This window comes from Macrobrachium rosenbergii, chromosome 54, assembly GCF_040412425.1.
Source record: "Macrobrachium rosenbergii isolate ZJJX-2024 chromosome 54, ASM4041242v1, whole genome shotgun sequence".
NCBI lineage: Eukaryota > Metazoa > Arthropoda > Malacostraca > Decapoda > Palaemonidae > Macrobrachium > Macrobrachium rosenbergii.
In genome coordinates, this window is record NC_089794.1 from 24,900,698 (window position 1) to 24,919,217 (window position 18,520).

The 18,520-nt window shown below is 34.5% G+C and overlaps 1 long non-coding RNA gene across 1 annotated transcript in view; it reads right to left on the reverse strand.

Moving 5' to 3' along the window:
- Positions 1–6,512: 6,512 nt before the first annotated feature.
- LOC136834527 (uncharacterized) overlaps positions 6,513–18,520 on the reverse strand; it is a 220,387-nt gene continuing 208,379 nt past the window's right edge. The window contains exon 5 of the long non-coding RNA XR_010851841.1: positions 6,513–6,816. This is a non-coding gene — a long non-coding RNA (uncharacterized lncRNA). The remainder of the gene's footprint in view (positions 6,817–18,520) is intronic.

Here is an 18,520-nt window from a genome sequence, read left to right on the forward strand (position 1 = left end):
ACCACAGGCATAATGATTTCTTGCTATTAACCAAAATCAAAAAGACCAGTTTACCAAAAGAACCCAAACTCACAGTGATTCAGTAACAGACTCATTAGAGCATCGAAAAACAAGAAATAAAACAAAACTTAGTCTTTAATCCCCCAATCTCGGTGACCTCGCTGATCCACCAATCATTTTGGGAATTATATTGCAAATCTCTTCCGTTTGATAAGAGGAGTTTATTGACTTGATTCTTTAATCCCATTAAATCTAGTTGATCTGAGTGATTAATTTTTTTTTTTGGGGGGGGGGGTGAGTGAGGTGGGCCTGTTGCCTCTAGGTTAAAAGGTTAAAGTCCTCCTGGGCCACACACTGTTTCACCTCCCAGCCCGAGGACTTGTACCTATTTTCTTACTAACCCCCTCGAGCTTTCAGACCGCTGGGTTGGCGGGCCACCGGGTTTATGCAATGGCGCCATCCCCAAGCCACCAGTGAGCGGCCGGATTTGAACCCCGGTCCTCTCGACTGGTAGGCGAGAACCTTACCACTGTGCCACCTTTCAAAACACCAAAATGAAAAGATATTCTCTTCTTCTTCTATTCAATAGCATCATCCCATCAGGCCTTTACTGAGAGGGATTTAGTTTCGTCAAAAGGGAAGGGAAAATGCTTTGCCATTTGCCACTACACTAATTCTTATTGTAAAGAGTTAGTTACTTTGTCATTCGTTTCGTATTGAAAAGAGACACATACATGTACACAGACATGCAGACATACATATATACAGACATACATGCATACAAATATACATACTTATTTGTTTTCTTATACATATCCATTCATATAATTTTATGTGGTTATAACAAGATGAATATGCATACAGAACTGCACTCTTTGTCATTGCCAGTCTCTCTCTCTCTCTCTCTCTCTCTCTCTCTCTCTCTCTCTCTCTCTCTCTCTCTCTCTCTCTCTCTCATGGCCATCTCTTAGAAGAGGGGCATTCTGTCAATTTATGGCAAATTGCATATTATCGGAAAGGATGGAATATGACATGAATAAAGATTCCTTAGAAACTCAACGAGAGTATTGGGAAGTAAAACGTAGAGAGAGAGAGAGAGAGAGAGAGAGAGAGAGAGAGAGAGAGAGAGAGAGAGAGAGAGAGAGAGAGAGAGAATATAACCTATATTTAACAAGGCTATGGCAAATGACGTAGGCAAGATAATGGGAGATAAATCATTCAGTCTGGTATCATATATTTTCTTTTCTCATCCGCTGGTTTATCATATTTTAAGATTTTTATATTTTTGGGTCTATCATGTCTAAAGATTTTGCCATCATTGGATTTATCATGTCTAAAGATTTCTCTAGCTATTGAGTTACAATGTCCAAAGAACAACCTCTAATTTATCATATATTAAGGTTTTTCTATCCTTTGATTTATCACGCCTGTCCCCTAGTCTATCATGTATAAAGATCGCCCTGGAATTTATGTCTAAGATCTTCCTTGACTTTTCTGTCTAGAGATTTTTCCATCTTAGGGTTTATCATATTCAAAAGTCGTCTTTTAGTTTATCATGTCTGATGGCCATCCTCAAAATTATTGTCTAAATATTTTGTATATCCTGATGTTTATCATATCAAAGGATCGTCCCGTAATTTATCATGTCTAAAGGTCATCATCTAAATGATTTTGTCTAAAGATTTTTCCTCTCCTTTAGTTTGTCATGTCCAAATTTCGTTCTCTTTACCAAGTCTACGGATCATTTTCAAATTTACTGGGGCTAAATAGTTTATCATGTCTAAAGTTTATCCCTAATTCATGTGTCTACAAAAGTGCCCAAAAAATTTTCTTCTAATATATAAATGAAGACTTTTTACAAGTCTAAAGATATTTCTAAAGGTGATCCTTTAATATATCATGTCTAAAGACGATCATCTCATATGCCTATAGATGATCCTCTAATATATCATGTCTAAAGACTTTTTCCAAGTCTAAAGATATGTCTAAAGATGATCCTCTAATATATATCTAAAGATTTTTCATCCTTCGTTCCATCCTGTTTCAAGAATTGTCCTTCCTTTGACTTTTCACGTCTAAAAATCATCTAATTGATCAAATCTCAAGACATTTCTTAGATTATTCTAGCTGAAGTTTTCTTTGGGGTAAAAAATAGTGAATTGTGAAGTTTTCATTAAACTTCTTCACAAAAAAAGAGGTTTTCAAGCCCCAGGTGTTGTGGTGTTACCTAGGCCATTCTCGCCTCGAGTTCCGAGCTTCTCACCGAAATGTTTTCTCCGTAAAGTTTGTTATTGTGTCTTTCTCGCCCGGGAAAAGAAAGCTATTGTCTCTTGTTCCCGGCAGAGAAATAATCTCCTTGTCGAGATGAAACCGTTCGGAAATGAAAAGTGAAAAGTTTTTAGTTTTCTTTAAAAGAAAACTATTGTGTCGGCTTTGTCTGTCCGTCCGCACTTTTTTCTGTCCGCACTTTTTCTGTCCGCCCCCAGATCTTAAAAACTACTGAGTCTAGATTGCTGCAAATTGGGATGTTGATCATCCACCCTCCAATCATCAAACATACCAAATTTCCGCCCCCTAGTTTCAGCAGTTTTTATTTTATTTAAGGTTAAAGTTAGCCGTAATCGTGCACTGGGCAACGGTATAAGCCAGGCCACCACCGGGCCGTTGTTAAAAGTTTCATGGGCCACGGCTCATACCGCATTATACCGCGACCACCGAAAGATAGATTTATTTTCGGTGTCCTTGATTATTCGGTGTAGACAGAAAACTCGATTTACTTGTTTATATTTTCATCTACTTATTTATTGATTTATTAAAATTTTTTCTAATACGTTATTTCTTTCTGTATTTCCTAATATCTTTCGTAACTTCTTTCAAATGAATACCATATTTACTTTATTATTATTATTATTATTATTATTATTATTATTATTATTATTATTATTATTATTATTATTATTATTATTATTATTATTATTATTCAGCAGACAAACCCTATTCAAATTGGAAATATAGAGAGAAGAGATCACTTATTAAAAAAACTAACAAATTAATAAAAAAAAATGAATAAAAAACCGCAAGGATTAATGCACCTAAACATACAAGAAACTGAGAAAATAAAGAAAATTCACTCCAAGCGACGCCGTATCGAGGTGGAATGTGATAATACGCCGTTAAGAGAGCATTTACTTGATATATGAACCATTATGCGCAAGTAGATGGCCATTCAGGAATAATAATGTTCTTGCTTATTACCTATTGCCTATCAACGGGAGACGTTATTGATTTACTTTTTCAACTATGAGCATATAATATACTGTTTATATATACTCGGGTGAAGGTGTCTTCAATCGTTCTATGCATATGTGTGTATGTATGTAGAGTATGTATGAATGTATGTATATATATATATATATATATATATATATATATATATATATATATATATATATATATATATATATATATATATATTTATATATATGTATATATATATATATATATATATATATATATATATATATATATATATATATATATTGAATGTATACATAACCTTGCACTGCAGAATGATTTGCAAAACTAAAATCGTACCCAAATTAACTTTACAGAACTAGACACGTGTCATAAGCACAATGAAACCATTCCTTAAAAAATTCATTAAAAAATATGATATAATTCGTACAACGTAAATGATAAATAATAATCATTAAATGCATCGACCAGCTCAGGATAACTCTTACAAACGAAAGTAAGAGGAAATGACTGTACCTCGACAGCGAGGCGACAAAATAACAAATAGCCTTCTTGAGGAAAAACTATTAAGCTCTTTGGAAAAAAAAAAAAAAAAAGGCCTTCGCCCCGACTGCCTCAACCGCTCTATTTCGTCTTGATATATGAAGAGGTGATAAATTTGCAGGGCGAATTTTCCTTCGTAATTTAAACGGGTGATAAATATTCGTCCTGCAGTCCTCTTAGACACGATGAATATAATGGCTTTAATGTGATAAATTCTGTATGTCGTGGTTCAGTTCAGTCTCTGATCTCTCTCTCTCTCTCTCTCTCTCTCTCTCTCTCTCTCTCTCTCTCTCTCTCTCTCTCTCTATATATATATATATATATATATATATATATATATATATATATATATATATATATATATATATTTATATATACATATATATATATACATATATATATATATATATATATATATATATATATATATATATATATATATATATATATATATATATATATATATATATATATATATATATATATAGATATATATATATACATATATATATATATATACATATAGATATAGTTTCCGTTACAGAAATAAAATTATTCACTATGAGCAGAACTTTTACTGATATATATTAGTTTAAGATGACAAATCACATTAACATTAGAGAGAGAGAGAAAGAAAGAGCGAGAGAGAGAGAGAGAGAAAAGAGAGCTGGGAAAAAATCTTAAGCCCTCCTCTCTCTCTCTCTCTCTCTCTCTCTCTCTCTCTCTCTCTCTCTCTCTCTCTCTCTCTCTAAGAAGACAACGACGTTACCCTTCACTCTAGAAAAACCCGATTTACTGCATACACAAATCACCAATTATTTTCTCTCTCTCTCTCTTTTGAGACGAAATGATTTGGAATAATTGAGAGAAAAAGAAATGAATAATTTATACACCCCTCCTGTGGCGTATGCAGATTGGCCAAGGTCATGCAGTCTAATCTAATTTTGTTGACATTTGGTTCACAGATATCAACCAAAATATTACTTTTAATAAAAGTTAAATAATAATAAATGTCATTATTTCTTTTTACTTTGATTTATCATTGAAATTTCCTTTAAACTTTTCTAGTCTATCAATTATTCCGGAGAGAGAGAGAGAGAGAGAGAGAGAGAGAGAGAGAGAGAGAGAGAGAGAGAGAGAAATGCAACGCTAGTTCAAAGGAAATAATGTGAATCTGTTTTACTGACCAGACTCCTCTCAGTTAGGATATGAGAGAGAGAGAGAGAGAGAGAGAGAGAGAGAGAGAGAGAGAGAGAGAGAGAGAGAGAGAGAGAGAGAGGGGAAATGCAGCGTTTGTTCAAATGAAATAATGTGAATCTATTTCACCGATAAGACTTCTCTCAATTTGGATGAGAGAGAGAGAGAGAGAGAGAGAGAGAGAGAGAGAGAGAGAGAGAGAGAGAGAGAGAGAGAGAGAGAGAGAGAGAGATTCATTTTACTAAAACTCAAGTCTCTTTTCAATTATATCCCTAATCTCCTTTGAAAACGCTAAAACCATCATCATTACCCCAACACAAATGCCTCATGCAACATTCCCCGACTGTAATGGGCCTCGAGATTAGCAAATGTCATATTAAAACTGTTTCCTGGTAATAGACCATGATTCTCTGTCGTCCGGATCATATCCATAATCCATCCGTTCTGGTAATTGACTGCTGATAAACTATACTTTCTGGCATCCTAGATTATATCTATCGATATTTTCTAACTTTAATAACGATAAAAACTAAGTAAAAAATGCGCCGAAGTTTCTTCGGAGCCATCGAGTTTTCTGTACAGCCGCTACAGCGTGTAATTAAAGCCACCGAAGATGGATCTATCTTTCGGTGGTCTCGGTATAATGCTGAATTAGTCGTGGCCCATGAAACTTGAACCACCGCCCGGTGGTGGTGGCTTGTCCTATATCGTTGCCAGATGCACGATTATGGGTAACTTTAACTTTAAATAAAATAAAAACAACTTAGGCTAGGTGGCTGCAATTCAGTATGTTTGATGACTGGAAGGTGGATGATCAACATACCAATTTGCAGCCCTCTAGCCTCAGTAGCCTTTAAGATCTGAGTGCGGACAGAAAAAGTGCGGATAGAAAGAAGTGCGGACGGACAGACAAAGCTGGCACAATAGTTTTCTTTTACAGAAAACTAAAAGATCATTATATATTCTTAAAAAAAATTATTCGAGTATTTTTTTATGACTGAATATAGATTTTGCTGAAACATTTTTTCAGTAATTTTATAAATAAGAAGGCCTATTTTTCAAGTGGGTATGCAGTATACTGCAAAGTTTGTTATTGTAATGCAATGCTATTTTGTGAAAAAGTGTGTTTGTGTGTGTGTGTGGAGAGAGAGAGAGAGAGAGAGAGAGAGAGAGAGAGAGAGAGAGAGAGAGAGAGAGAGAGAGAGAGAGAGAGCTTGGTATTTAATAAAAGTTTTTTTATATTAGCAGAGTACATATTTTTCTAAATTCAAACAATAAATATGAGAGAGAGAGAGAGAGAGAGAGAGAGAGAGAGAGAGAGAGAGAGAGAGAGAGAGAGAGAGAGAGAGAGAGAGAGAGAGAGAGAGCTTGGTATTTGATAATAGTTTTTATTACTATGATATATATTTTTCTGATTAGAATAATAATAATGTTTTGACACTCTTGAAGATTGTTCAGTCCTATTTTGAAAATTAGTCTGCATTAATTTACAAAAAAAGAGGAAAATCTGTAAAAAAATTATTAAATGAACTGACATGCAAATGGCTCAAACCAACAATAACTCCTCAGACATCGCCTACAAGAAAATAATTTCCAAAGTCACAATTCAAACTTACATTTTATATCTCCCAGCAAGGCGTACGATTCGAAACAAATTCTGATGCGAATTTCCCTTTGCGTTCCGCTCGATGAAAAATCATTTTCCTTTCAGCTTCTCCTCCAAAGACAGGTTTCCCTATCAGTTCCTGCATCTTCGATAATCCATAAGGTCACGAGGCCTCGTCTTAGCTGCCAATAACCTTTTCAATACCACCGTTGGCACTGGAAGGAGAGAAAAAAAAAGGGATATGCCCTTTCAGGTCGAAATCTTTTTCTTGTAAAAACTTGGACTTGTCAAAAGCTATGCAGTTCGTGGTGTTGAAGAGAGAGAGAGAGAAGAGAGAGAGAGAGAGAGAGAGAGAGAGAGAGAGAGAGAGAGAGAGAGAGAGCTGGTCTAGTAAGAGGTGACATACTCTAAGCACATGACAAATAAGGTAGCTATCTATGTATAGATCATTATTGTTCACAGAGAGAGAGAGAGAGAGAGAGAGAGAGAGAGAGAGAGAGAGAGAGAGAGAGAGAGAGAGAGAGAGAGAGAGAGAATTATAATTATTGCCAAAAAAATATTTTAACCAGATCATTGTGTTAATATTATTAATACTCTTGAATCTTGTAGGACTGACCTGAACGGTTTGTTCTTAATGATATAATGAAATTTCAACTATTTTGGAAATGCTTGAAAATTTAACACTGACTGGAAGGGTTGAATATTCTGAAATAAAATTACCTGATGGATTTGTCTCTGATACTGGATAGGTGATGGTGACTGAAAACTGGACAGTCAGAGAGAGAGAGAGAGAGAGAGAGAGAGAGAGAGAGAGAGAGAGAGAGAGAGAGAGAGAGAGAGAGAGAGAATGTGGGATCTTTTGAACCACAGAACTTTTCCTGAATTATTATTTTAGTTTTCGCATAATCCAGTCAAATATATGTATGTCTCTCTCTCTGTCCTTCTCTCTCTCTCTCTCTCTCTCTCTCTCTCTCTCTCTCTCTCTCTGTTCTGATTGAAATAACACAATTAAAAATTTTCCCATCCCTTTACTGTATAAAATAATGGGGATTCTCATTAAGAGTTACTGATTTTTTACTCGAAAAAAAAAAAAACAGAATTTAACGCTGGAAGTTTTCGTTAAACAATGACATTTTATATCCTGACAAACTTTCCTTTGTGTATGTATGTATGTATGTATGTATGTATGTATGTATGTATGTATGTATGTATGTATGAAGAGTTCAAGAATTAAGACAAGCTTCCTTTATGTATGAATTTATGTATGTACGTATGTATGTAGAGTTCAAGATTTAAGACAACCTTCCTTTATGTATGTATGTATGTATGTATGTATGTATGTATAATTCAAGAATTAAGAGAACCTTCCTTTATGTATGAATGTATGTATATACGAGGCAGTCAATGCACACTCTACACAATTACATCTATTCCAGAACCCCAGACTCAACGCAGTGGTCAAACAATGCAAATAAAAGTCACCTTTATTCCCTGTATTCAATCCCCAATCATTATTTTGTTGACATTGTTGAACGTCATCTCTCCCCTATTCCTCGCCTAATCTCTTCCCCCTCTGCTGTGACTCCCCACCACAGACCCTAATCAAAGAGAGAAACCCTAATTGTGACTTTCCAATTCGACGTTTTTCGTCGGAAAGTGGGGTCGGTGGCCCGGAAGCGCCCCAACTGGGAGCTTCAGAATTTGGTCGAAAACAAAATGATTTAGTTTATTTCTTCCGTCAAGTTCGTTTTCACGGATGGAGGGATGATTTTAAAGGATGTATGAATGCAGTGGCTCTCTCTCTCTCTCTCTCTCTCTCTCTCTCTCTCTCTCTCTCTCCATTTTTGTGTGTTGTGTTTTGTTTATTACGATTTTATTTGTTATTCAAATGTAGTTGTATAATGAATTGCATGGTTATTCCTCTCTCTCTCTCTCTCTCTCTCTCTCTCTCTCTCTCTCTCTCTCTCTCTCTCTCTCTCTCTCTCTCCATGTTAGTGTGTTATGTTTTGTTTATTACAATTTTATTTTTTATTCAAATGTAGTTGTATAATGAATTGCATGGTTATTCCTCTCTCTCTCTCTCTCTCTCTCTCTCTCTCTCTCTCTCTCTCTCTCTCTCTCTCTCTCTCTTTTTGTGTATTTTGTTTATTATATTTTATTTGTTATTCAAATGTATTGTATAATGAATTGCATGGTTATTCCTCTTTCTCTCTCTCTCTATATTATATATATTATATATATATATATATATATATATAAATATATATATATATATATATATATATATATATTATATATATATACATATATATATTATATATATAGATATTTATATATATATAGATATTTATATATATATATATATATATATATATATATATATATATATATATATATTCTTTAGAGAATATCGTTTGGGAGCATACACCTATCTCTAAAAGCTCCTATAATGTAATCTGAAAATAGCATTCATAAATTACTGAAACTACCCCAATAAAAATTTTCATATTCACCAAACTTGAGTCATATATTATGCAAACTCATTCTTCTCTGCTACAATCATTTATAATATTCTGTAATCATCACTCGCGGAAGATAATATTCATAAACTGCTTTACAAAAAGACAATTATAAAGATTTATCTTGACAGTTCCGACGATACTGGTGTAATTTCCTTCTGGACAAAAGATCATTTGAGAGAAAACTATTTCATAAAATGCCAATGAAAAGAATAATGACCCATAAAAATGTTTTATCTAAATGTTAATATTAATAAAAGTTATATAAATCCCACAGCATCGACTTCTTCCTTCTGGTACAGAAATTAATATTCCAGTTTTTATGAATATTCATTTGCGTTATGGATTTTATGGACTATATTATTCGTACCAATTAATAATTATTTTCTTTTCCAAAGGGCTCTCACGATAAGTAACTTCAACATATATAAATGCATATATATATATATATATATATATATATATATATATATATATATATATATATATATATATATATATATATATATATATATATATATATATATATAGTAGCCGTGTTTGTATAATAATATCCATGACTTTATCAAAATATTCATAATCACAGCTCAATATGCATAACAATGACCACCTCATTGCAAAATAAATATCTATTCAAATCGAAAAACGAAAGACAAATCAAGAAAAACAACCAAACATACAAACAAACACTACAGAACCTCGAATAAGAAAGACACAAACACAAAAACCACACACAAACTGTCAGAAAATCCCACCGCACCAACTTTCTCGAGAGAGCGCATGAGAGAAGGCGGACCGTTGCAAATCCGCCTTGTTCATAAATGTTTCCCAAGGCGGAATTAGGACAAATCCTGGTCCCTGGCGTTCCTCAGGGGGAGGATATGTCTCCTGCAATTTAAATGTCAAGAGAATCTTCACGGTTCTTGGTCTGACCCGATTTCGAATGTAACGGAATCTCTTATTCATTGGTGTCCGTGCCATTTGGGCGTTATGTGGGTTATGTACTGGGGCTGGTGGAGTTTGGAGCCAGTGTTAGTTTTTGATAAGGAATGCATTTTGCTGTTTGTGTTTTTTGTCATGTTTTTGTCATGTTATGATCTGATGTCATGTTTACTTGGTGTTATTTTTTTTATTTATCAATTAATCAGTGACACTAATATGTCTTAATAAGAAATATATTAACACATTTTAGCTTTATATAAAGATGTATGTATATATATATATATATATATATATATATATATATATATATATATATATATATATATATATATATATATATATATACACATATATATATATATAAAGCTAAAATGTTAATACATTTCTTATGTATATATATATATATATATATATATATATATATATATATATATATATATATATATATATATATATAATTTCGATTCCGCCACTCTTCCGGCCCTGCAAATAACCAGCCGAATTCACCTGACGAATCTGGGTGGGTAGATGCACCCTTCTGGTCATTAATTTCCTCTTCCAAGTCAAATAAATTAGGGCCAATTATTCGGCCGAATGAAAGCGGTACCCAGCAAATCTCTCCTTTATATTTCAGCTCCTTTCCACCCTCTCGCTAGTTATTTCATTCGCTTATTCTGTTCGTTTGACCCCTTCTCTCCAGTCTTCCTTTATCCAGTCTTCCTTTATCCATACGCTCTAATTCCCCTCCTTTGTATCTCCCCTTTTTGGGGCGAATGGAAAATGTTTCTCTTTTGATGTTCGATCACCTGTTTTGTTGAGCACATTCGATTGGGACATTCAATAGCATTTGCTATTAGTACCCACGAATGTTTTTTTTCTTCTTCTTTTCTCTTGACAAACTTTTTTTTTTTTTAGTTTGATGTCTTCTTCACTCTCAGATATCACGTTCGTCGGGAAACGGTTTTGTATTAAAGTGTTTTCAATTAGAGTTGATATTTTTTCCACAGACGTTTTAACATGGAGATCAATTACTGTTTTACTTTTATTACTTTAAAGAAGAAATTTAATTTTCTTTTTTTTGTCTTCATAAGTTACCCATTCGTCCTTTTTATATACTTTCTTACTTTCTCGTTTTCCCTTTTATTCAAGAAACAATTGGCACGCGAAGAAAGAGCTTTTTTTATATTATTTCCACAGATTTTAACAGGAACATTAATTACTGTTTCACTTTTGAGAACTTATTTTTCTTTTCTCTGGTGTTCACTGTTCGTCATTCTCTATTCTTCTCTCTTTCTCCTTTTTCCATTTTATCCAAGAAAGAAGTGGCACTTGAAGAAAGAGTTGTTGATATTATTTACACAGACAATATAACATGAACGTTAATTACTGTTTTACTTTTGGATAAAACTTTAATTTTCCATTGTTTGTGGTCTTCACTGTTCACTATTCGTCCTTTTTCTATTTATTCACTTTCCCTTTTTCCCTCATTTATCTGAAAAAAACAAATGACATGCACGGAAAGAGATGCTATTGATAGAGAGACAGAGAGAGAGAGAGGAAGAGAAAGGCTTTCCTGATTTGTAATGGATGTATATTATTACAGAAAGAAAAGAAAATGCATGCGAATAACATCAGGATAAAGATTAAGGAACAGAAAGATAATCATAGTAAGAATAAACAGATAGAAAAAGCTGTATGCATTTGTATGAGGGGCCAAGTACTTGACTACACAGAACAATCTCTTGGAAACTAATCTGAGGGACAATAAAACTGAAAAGGAATTTCGCGAGAGAGTTATATAAAACAAGTGAAAAATGCGCCGGAGAATCGTTATCGTATAAAACCACCGAAAATAGATCTATCTTTTGAAATAAAACCTGCGCCGAAGTTACTTCGCCGCAATCGAGTTTTCTATACATTGTATAATCAAGGCCACCGAAAACAGATCTATCTTTCGGTGGTCTCGGTGTAATGCTGTATGAGCCGCTGGCCATGAAACTTTACCTACGCCGCAGTGGTGGCCTGGTTATATCGATGCCAGACGCACGATTATGGCTAACTTTAACCTTAAATAAAATATAAACTACTGAGGCTAGAGGCCTGCAATTTGGTGTGTTTGATGATTGGAGGGTGGATGATCAACATACCAATTTGCAGCCCTCTAGCCTCTGTAGTTTTTAAGATGTTTCTTTTTCAGAAAACTAAAAACAGTGATTTTCTGATGGACTTGTCATTTACCTACGTGCTAAAATGACGAAAGAATAAGTATTATAAGAAGAAAAAACTCTCGAATTAGCAAAAATACAAACTGAACTCATTGTATAGAAAACAATGCAGTTTTTAAAATTTTTTTCAGAGAATGATATAAAAATGCATTGATTTTTGATGAGTCTGCTATTGACAAGGTACATCATGTGAAAAAATTCTGTGAGTATATCAGAATGCTAAAACGATAAAAAAATAAATTCTTTAAGGAAAAAAAACTCTTGCATGAGAAAAACCACAACTTTGATACATTACATAAAAAACAATGCAGAATGTGACTGTCCTCCTTTCGACTAGCGCCTACCTGTGGTGGACACATAACCCCAAGACATACTGTTTCAGTTCTTCCTTTCCCGATCACGTATCTAAACCACTCTCTTATCCATTCTTTATTCATCGAACCGGCTCATCTTGCATTAATTCCTATCAATATTGACTGTCTCCTCTTATCAATCGAACTTTTTATGGCAGTGTGTACTGTCAACGAAACAGTCGTTCTTTTCTTTTTATGGGAATCGCAATGTCCTTTGCTGGCAACAATTTCAGGGGTAATGGCTCCTTGATGATGTATCGAGACAATGTGGTTGGGGTTAGGTATTATATTTAAGCACTGTCTTGTCCGATGATTGTTGGGGCTTGCAAGTAAAGGGTTTTCAAGTTTTAGATTTCTTCAGCTTTGTCTCCTGAACTTTTAGGATATTCGTTCAGCTTTGCTAATGAAAATGAGAATATTTATATGAATATGTGTATATTTATGTATATATATAATATATATATAGATATATATATATATATATATATATATATATATATATATATATATATATATATATATATATATATATTATCTATACCTATATATATATATATATATATATATATATATATATATATATATATATATATATATATATATATATATATATATATATAATATATATATATATATATATATATATATACACACATATATATATATAACTAATAATATATATATATATATATACAGACACACAACGAAAATATTACAATCTAAATACATAAAAATAAGCAATATATAAAGAGAGCCACACATATATTTATATATTTAGAGACCAGGCCTAAATACATTGTCCACACATATATTTATATATGAAATCATTTGCATAATGCAATATTGATGACAGTAATCCCCAAGTCTCAGCCCTATGTCGTGTGTCATTTGCATAATGGACCAGGCCAGATATTTATCCAAAAAAATTTCAGCAGCTCATGGTAATGCAGGAGCTATAATGAAGTGATAATGGAAACGATGTTTAATGGTGATTTGAATGTCATTTACGGAGGAAAAATGCTGTAACGCTGTATTCTGTTGAGTAGGTTTGGAAGAAATGGGGCCAGTGGTTCTTTAGGAAAAATGCTGCAATGTTGTATTCTGTTGAGTAGGTTTGGAAGAAATGGTGGTTCTTTAGGAAAAATGCTGTATGCTGTATTCTGTTGAGCAGGTTTGGAAGAAATTGGGTCAGTGGTTCTTTAGTTTGAAAAAACTGCAGTGGTGTTTAAGAAAAATGCTGTATATCTGTTGAGGGGTGAGGTTTGAGAGAAATGGGTTCAGTGGTTCTTGTTGAGTATGTTGGGAGAAAATGCTGGTTCTGGTGCTGTATTCTGTTGAGTAGGTTTGGAAGAAATTGGGTCAGTGGTTCTTTAGGAAAAATGCTGTTTGCTGTATTCTGTTGAGTAGGTTTGAAGAAATTGGGTCAGTGGTTCTTTAGGAAAAATGCTGTATGCTGTATTCTGTTGAGTAGGTATGGAAGAAATTGGGTCAGTGGTTCTTTAGGAAAAATGCTGTATGCTGTATTCTGTTGAGTAGGTTTGAGAGAAATGGGGCCAGTGGTTCTTTAGGAAAACTGCTGTAGTGCTGTATTCTGTTGAGTAGGTTTGGAAGAAATTGGGTCAGTGGTTCTTTAGAAAAAGATTGATAGGGGTAATATGTAATATATTAACTACTGGCTATTTATTTATTGTAAATATAAAACAATCATATTTTTAAGTTTCTTAATAAGAAAACACAAGAATTTCCTAACAAAGTAAGCATAAAGCAATCATATTTTCAAGTGGCTTAATAAGGAAACACAAGAATTTCCTGACAAGTTACTGATGTTATTGGCCCCCCCCACCCCCGTCCCAGGCCCCAAAAAAAAAAAAATACATTGGTATCCTCAACATCATATACGAGTAATAGCAAAAACTATAAGCAAAACCTAGTCTATTTATCTATTGCAAAGATAAAATAATCATATTTGTAGCTGGCAAAATTAAAAAAACATTAATTTCCTACCAAAATATTAATGTTATCAAACACCAACAACCACAAAGGCATTAGTATCCTCAACAAAAGTCACAGGCAACAGCAAATATTAAAAATAAAATAATTTAGCAATTGGAAACTCATTAAATCTTAAAAGGAAAAATATTCAGTCATTCACTCACTGAAGAATTCACAGGATGAAAAGTAATCTGAGTCTGCTTTCTGCTAATGAGAAAAAAAATCGCTTTTAATTAGGTGCAGAAAACACCATTGAATAATACCTGGCAATCAGAAAGTCAAAAGGAAAATGTTTGAAATGCTTTATGGAGCGCAAATAAGAAACTAGTTTTAGTTTTCTGTAAAAGAAAACTAATGCGATGGCTTTCTCTGTCTGTCCGCACTTTTTCTGACCGTCCTCAGATCTTAAAAACTACTGAGGCTACAGGGCTGCAAACTGGTATGCTAATCATCCACCCTCCAATCATCAAACATACCAAATTGCAGCCCTCTAGCCTCAGTAGTTTTTTTTTATTTTATTTCAAATTAAAGTTAGCCATAATCGTGCTTCTGGCAACGATGTAGGAAAGGCCACCACCGCGCCGTGGTTGAAGTTTCATGGGCAGCGGGTCATACAGCATTATACCGAGAAAGATCTATTTTCGGTGGCCTTGCCTTATACTCTGTAGCGGCTGTACAGAAAACTCGACTGAGCCGAAGAAACATCTTCGCATTTTTTTTTTACTTGTTTGCTTGTGAGAAGACTGTTGATGATTAGGTGCAGAAAACGTTTGAAGTCTCTCTCTAAAAAAAAAAAAATAATACAACTCGGAAATCACAGGGATCAAAGATAAATGTTTTACGGGACACGAAAACGTACCCAGTAAAGACACAGGTGCTTAAACAGTATATACTTTTTCAAACGAATCGTGATAATGAATTGGCACTTTTAAGATTCTCCACCGTAATGAAACAGGTTTCACTTGAAATGTTTCACGGATGCTGATTACACCGCGTCTCACACTTCTGATATTCCGTGATTTGTCGAGAAATCTTCACTTCTTTTCATAAAAATGAAAGCGATATTCTCATAAAAAATGCAGCGATAAAAACACGCCGCGTTCGTAAATGAAAAATCGCATAATTATAAAAATGGTGTGAGAGAAAAACTTCTGAATGCTTTTCAGAACATTTACGAAATATCTCCAACGACGAGCAACCTCTAACGAACCTTTCACGGCGAGAGACACTTTTTGCAATTTGTGGTATTTGGAGGTGGGATGTGCTCCTCGCCTTCAGATGGTATGGAGAGAGAGAGAGAGAGAGAGAGAGAGAGAGAGAGAGAGAGAGAGAGAGAGAGAGAGAGAGAGAGAGAGAGAGAGAGAGAACTGGGAAAGCGAGTGAGAGATAAATCGAGAGAGAGAGAAAGAGAGGTGGGAAAGCGAGTGAGAGATAAATCGAGAGCGAGAAGGAGAGAGAAAAGAGGGTAGTGAGGGGAGAGAGAGAGAGAGAAAAGAGGGTAGTGAGGAGGAGAGAGAGAGAGAAAGAGGGTGGTGAGGAGGAGGAGGAGGAGGAGGAGGAGGAGGAGGAGGAGGAGGAGGAGGAGAGGAGGAGGAGAGAGAGAGAGAGAGAGAGAGAGAGAGAGAGAGAGAGAGAGAGAGAGAGAGAGAGAGAGGTGGGAAAGGAGTGAGAGATAAATCTACAGAGTAAGAGAGAGTGGTGGGAAAGCAAGAGAGAGAGAGAGAGAGAGAGAGAGAGAGAGAGAGAGAGAGAAATCCAATCCTTTCACAGCAAGAAGCACCACATTATCACACTTAAGAGACATTTCAAGTCACCCAACTCAGTCCTCCAGAAGCGAGCTGACTTCAGCGACCAGCCTCCCTTCCATCCACCTAATCCGGGAAGTGGTTGGGGGAATCAGCTTGAGCAACGGTTTATGAGCTTAATTTTAAGCTTAAGCAAATGCTGCAGCTGCTGTTGCAGCAAGAGCAACAGCAGCAGCAGCAGCAGCTTCGTCGGAGTAGTTAATGCTGCGAAGTCTCACCAAGGTCATCTTAAGGTCTGTGATTTTATGGTCAATCTTGGCGATTTTTGGGGGAATTTTTTTTTTTTTGTATACTCTGGTCGAATTTTTCCAGTGTTTACTGAAGTGTATTAATATATATGAATGGGTGATTATAGGAGTGTGGATATGTATATGTACATGTGGGATTTGTGTATGTATGCATGTATGTATCTATGCGTATGATATATATATGTGTGTATACATATGTATGCATATGTATGTATGTATGTATGTATGTATGTATATATATATATATATATATATATATATATATATATATATATATATATATATATATATATATATATATATATATATATATATATATATATATATATATATATATATATATATATATCTATATATATATATACTGCTTCAGCGAATTACTTAATATTACAATAAACTAAAATATAATGAACTCTATATGCTTGTGCTACATAAAAGCGAAAAAGAAATTCACAAAAAAATAGTATATAACTGCACATCTCATCCTCAAAAACATAATAATTCTGAATCTATGCAAACACTGTACCTTTATTTACACGAACAGCTCATTAACAATATACTGAATAAAATTAAAATGCAAAGAAACCTACACATTAAGCAACATTAATAATCCCACATATTCATAAATGGCTCTGAAGAGAAATTCTCATTTCCTTGGAAATGACTCATTTTGACTTAATATCAAGAGGTTTGTTGATTTATTCTTGAATTCTGAAATACGAATTCTGCCTGATTCATCATGCATTCTACAATAAAGAGTCACGTAATTTTGCCAAGAATTATTACGATTATATCAAAATTTTTGAGAGAAAATGAAGCTGGTTGAGATTTAAGTCATTTCCTGGCAGAGGATTCAACAAAAAAACATTATCTCTTCCGGAACAATCCGATGGGAACTGTTTATTTCTAAACTATGTTCTCGAACATTCAAGACATTCACAAAAACACGTAAAAAATTCGCCGAAGTTTCTTCGGCGCAATCGAGTTTTCTGTACAGCCGTTACAGCGTATAATCAAGGCCATCGAAAACAGATCTATCTTTCGGTGGTCTCGGCATAATACTGTATGAGCCGCAGCCCACGAAACTTTAACCACGGCCCGGTGGTGGCCTTGCTTATATCACTGCCAGGTGCACGAGTATGGCTAAGTTTAACCTTAAATAAAATACAAATTACTGAGGCTAGAGGGCTGCAATTTGGTACGTTTGATGATTGGAGGGTGGATGATAAACATACCAATTTGCAGCCCTCTAGCCTCAGTAGTTTCTAAGATCTGTGGGCGGACAGAGAAAAATGCACAATAGTTTTCTTTTACAGAAAACTAAAACTCAGAGGAATTCAAAAAAGAATTAGTTTTTTAGACAAGATATAGAATTTAGCAGTTGAGCAAATTAACACATACACAGAATGACAAATATTTCAGATATTTCAACAGAGGAAATACCTCGAAGAGGCCCAATTGCCTCAGGTACAGGGAGAATAGTTTCATTATGGTCGATGGCCCGTGTTTGATCTTGCATCTCAAATGAAGACGCCGAGAGATCGCCGCGTAAACAACCAGTGGGATTCCATTGCTCTCTCTCTCTCTCTCTCTCTCTCTCTCTCTCTCTCTCTCTCTCTCTCTCTCTCTCTCTTTCACCTTCTTCTCACCAGCTCCTTCTCTTCTTTCTCCTTCATCCTACCACCCTTCTCTCTCTCTCTCTCTCTCTCTCTCTCTCTCTCAATCTCTCTCTCTCTCTCTCCTTCCATCCCTCTCTCTCTCTCTCTCTCTCTCTCTCTCTCTCTCTCTCTCTCTCTCTCAGGATCTAGAAGAACCTCTCTCTCTCTCTCTCTCTC